This window comes from Rhinolophus ferrumequinum, chromosome 2 (assembly GCF_004115265.2).
Source record: "Rhinolophus ferrumequinum isolate MPI-CBG mRhiFer1 chromosome 2, mRhiFer1_v1.p, whole genome shotgun sequence".
In the NCBI taxonomy this organism is placed as follows: domain Eukaryota; kingdom Metazoa; phylum Chordata; class Mammalia; order Chiroptera; family Rhinolophidae; genus Rhinolophus; species Rhinolophus ferrumequinum.
In genome coordinates, this window is record NC_046285.1 from 32,376,807 (window position 1) to 32,381,154 (window position 4,348).

At 37.1% G+C, this 4,348-nt stretch overlaps 1 pseudogene; it reads right to left on the minus strand.

Annotated features, from left to right (window-relative positions):
* Positions 1–893: 893 nt before the first annotated feature.
* LOC117032499 (pseudouridine-5'-phosphatase-like) lies at positions 894–1,604 on the minus strand (annotated as a pseudogene).
* Positions 1,605–4,348: the final 2,744 nt, after the last annotated feature.

Here is a 4,348-nt window from a genome sequence, read left to right on the forward strand (position 1 = left end):
TGATGCTAGCACCTAGTCCACTTTTCAAAGAAATTTTGGGACTCTTTTTCGGGAATGGACATCAGAACTGTCGTCATATTATCCTTCATGTCCTGAATGTCATCAAAATGTCTTCCTTTCAACACTTCCTTTATCTTTGGGTACAGAAAGAAGACACTGGAGGCCAGAGCAGGTAAGTAGGGAGGGTGTTCCAATGCAGTTATTTGTTTACTGGCTAAAAACTCCCTCACAGACAGTGCCGTGTGAGCTGGTGCATTGTCATGATGCAAGAGCCATGAATTGTTGGCAAAAAGTTGAAGTCGTTTTCATCTAACTTTTCACACTGCCTTTTCTGCACTTCCAAATAGTAAACTTAGTTAACTATTTGTCCAGTTGGTACAAATTCATAATGAACAATGTCTCTGATATCAAAAAAGGTTGGTAACATTGTTGCAACAAGTTCATGAACTTAATTGTGAGAACTCCTATTTACCCAGTTGTTTAGATTTTCTCGGTTAACTGTTTGTCCAGTTAGTACAAATTCATAATGAATAAGCTTTCTGATATCAAAAAAGGTTAGCAACATCGTTGCAACAAGTTCACGAGCTTAATTTCACACCTGGTATACGTACACACGTGTATTCACATGCAAGCGTGTATGTTTGTATGTATATTCACTCTATATGATTTTATATGATTATTTAAAGACAAGCATTATATGATTATTAAAATGACAATTCTGATCTGTGTTCTGATCTCTGCTGAGCTATCTCTAGTCTGTTTTACCTCTCAATTGTCAAGTTATGCTTCATTAACATTTTAGAGCAAGTGCACAGTCATGAGGCTGGAATGGCTGTTCCGAAGGCGATTTGGGTGTTGCCAATTTCCTCCGCTGTTTTCCTGGGCAGTGTGACTCACACAAGTGGGTGCGGAGAGCTAGTGTCCAGAGAAGCACCACGAAAGTCCCAGTCACAGGGCGGCAAACTGAACAGACCAGGCTGAAAGTGCTGCAGGGAATCCCGCACAAGGGTGCGCTTCCTCCTCAAGTCTCAGTGTAAGTTTTCATCTGGAACTATAAGCACCTGCATTCCGGCTGCCAGGGCTGCCTCCACACATTGGGAGCATCTTCAAAGCCAAGTCACTTCCTGACAGGGGCAGGAGGGGAAAAGCTCTTCGCACAGCAAGAAACATGTCTGGATCTGGCTTCCCATTCCTCATTTCGGTGTTATCCCCCTAAATAATGTGTTCAAACAAGCTGAAGAATTCCTGTGTCCATTGGCCTTCATCTTGAAGGATGCGGACCTGGAGCTGATTGCCACCGCCAAGGACACGTGGTGCTTCTGCAGGTGGTGGATCAGTTTTCCCAACCCTGGCATCAGTGCAGCGGTGGGAAAACTTCTAGCTTGGTCTGGCTTTCTTACACCAGCTCTGTGGACTTGAGGAGCTGCAGGACGTCTACTGTGATCTGGGCCACCTCTAATACCTTTTTGTCCGTAAGGAAGGACTTTGCTATCCAGGTGTACTTATTTTTATAGCCATCAACATATTTATTGAAATGCCACTGAATAGAGATGTTCAGTGTCCAGGAGGAGGATGTGCATATCACAGAGTTGGTGGGCGATGGGTTGAGGTCGGGAGCATCTGTGCCACCATTGCGCTGCTTGCTCAGCTCAGTGGGGGAAGGGAGGAAGCTATTTGTTTCTTTATATAATATCTGGTTCTTTGCTATAATTCTCATTTAAAAAAAAATCTTTGAACATAAAGGCTACTTTCCATAACTGGGGATACGTAGCAAACTACAAACTATAAATGCTCTATGAACTTAAAGCTGGATTAAAACAAAAACAAGCAAACAAACAACAAAAACCTCATACATAAGCAAAACATGGCTAAACTGCTTAAAACAAAAAAGAAATATTAAAAGTAGTAAAAGAAAAAAGTTATCTTCAATGGTACAACAATTAGACTAGAAACTGACTTACAAAATTTAGGTATTTAAAAAGAAAAGCAGGTTTTCGAGGAAAATGCTAGCAGGGACATGTTGTCCAATATGAGCTCAAATAGGGATGACACTTAATTGGGCTCATCCTGGGAGAGGTAAAGAGTCAATTTTACACACTGTTTGTAAATGGCAAGTTCCAGGTTCATTACAGAGATTGGGTTTTGATAGAGTGATGGCAACAGTAGTGATTCAATATCTACGAAAGCCCAATGGAAGGGCTAACAAAAGGTACATATGAGAGTATTTTTGTCAAATTTTACAAACTCAATATATTTGTCTCTTCATAGAAAATGCCTTTGGATTTGTAGTCAACAAGAATTATGACCCCCATTATCATCCACCTTGGCCACCAGCTAAAATATTGTGTAGTTTTGATGTAGGGTGTATATGATGTGTTGGATAAAAAAATATATGACTCTAAACAAAAAAAAAAAAAAATGAAGTCAGAGAAGTTTACTTTTCAAATATGAATTCTTTAAAACTCCTGTTTTCACATCCCCCTCATTCCTTACTTAAAAAAAAAAAATGTGTTTACCATTTCAATCTATGTTTACCAAAAAAATTATATAACTTTTCTGTATAATTAAATACATACTTTAGATAGTGAAATGCATAATTATAACACAAAATATGTATGTACTGTGGAGTAACAGGCATGCATCATTTACTGCATAATGAAGCAGATACACTTTAAATTAAACTCTATGATGTATAATGTATGACCAGAAGAATTAAGCTTTGGCTAGCCAATTCTATAAACAGTCAGAAAGTACATTATATAAGTAAGTGCCTATAAATCATTCATTGAACACTCTTTAAAAGGGATGCTTGTTTTTAACATTAATTTTATGATACAATTTACTTTTGGTTCTAAGCAATGCAACAGTTGTGCATTCCTCTAAGGATAGAGCAAACTATTGATAATAACTAAAAAAACAGGTGTGATCTAGCTCTCCATCTGCTGACTAACATACTGTTCCTGGCATTATGGAATGAAAGCATAATAAATTAAAGAAACACAATTCTTAGTCCTAGATTTAGGTATTAGAAAGAGCTTCATCTGTACACAGTGCAGGACATCTGCTGTTGATGTCTTATGGACCAGATACATAGTCATTTCCAGGTGTGATTCAAGATGCTAACTACCCAGGGGGCCGGAGATGTTTAGAGAAGCAATTCTCACACTGTGGAATAAGTAAGAATGATGCAGATTCTGCTTCAATGTGGGGAACTCTGTGGAACTAAAAATCTGAATGTTATCAAGCCAGCAGGTGGCTCTGGTGTAACTGACTTAATAGGTCAAATGTATGCTGCGTTTTAGACCATTTTTATGTGGGTGGTCAACAAATGCAGGGTCAGCAGGCAGAATGTGCATGGGGGCACATTAAGGCTCTTGCCTCCACTATCTTCTTTTTTGTTTATTCTAAAAAAGGATGTTATGTCACAGCTTATTAAAATAGAAAAGTGGGTTTTCTATTTCACTGTAAAATATGCCCATGTAGATCTGTCTCTTTGGAATCCTATTCAGAAATGCAGTGATATTCAGTTATCAGGAACTATGCTCCCCAAATCTGCCAACTTACAGAATTCTGAGCAGGATACCAGCTATGTGGCAATGCAGTGATTTTAATGGGTGACTACCCTATGAGTTAAGTTCTTTTCATTTTTCTTTTACTAAATCCTAGTCTTCAGCTCCACATGAATTTCAGGGTATCTGCAGATGTTGCCTTCTGAGGAGAAAAGCTTTACTCACTACTCATGTAGTTTCATTATGCATAAATGTACAAATGAAAATAAAATTCTAGATAGATAAGAAGTAAATAATAAGTGACAAATATGTATTTCGAGACAAGGATTTGTTTTTAACACAAATTTTGAAATGGTAAATTTGTGGTAGCTCATAAAATCAAGAGATTTTATAATTTTAAAGAAAATAGAGTAAAAAAATCCAGGATCGGAAGTTATTTTTATTGATACAATAGGGCAATTTTATAGGACAGAAGAAAGAAATATGTCATTTTCATTATTGAATGCTTCAGGTATTATAATTTTATGTTAAAATGCAGTGCTAATATATTAAGCATGCAAAATTCTATAGTCTCCTATATGGCAACAAGTTTGGGGAAATTATTTTTTTCTAAAACAATTTTAAAGTTTATATTCAAATTCTCAATATCTATAAATTTTGATCTTGACTAAAATCGATGATTCCTTCATCTCCCTTATTACAGAATATATTTTGGACTTTTAAGGCAGTCCTGTATTTAGAAGAATGATGATTTCATAAGAATAAATTCTGAACAACTGATTTCCTGCTAATCACCCTCCTAGCACTGGGAGATGAAAGAGCCCTGCTGAACAAATCTC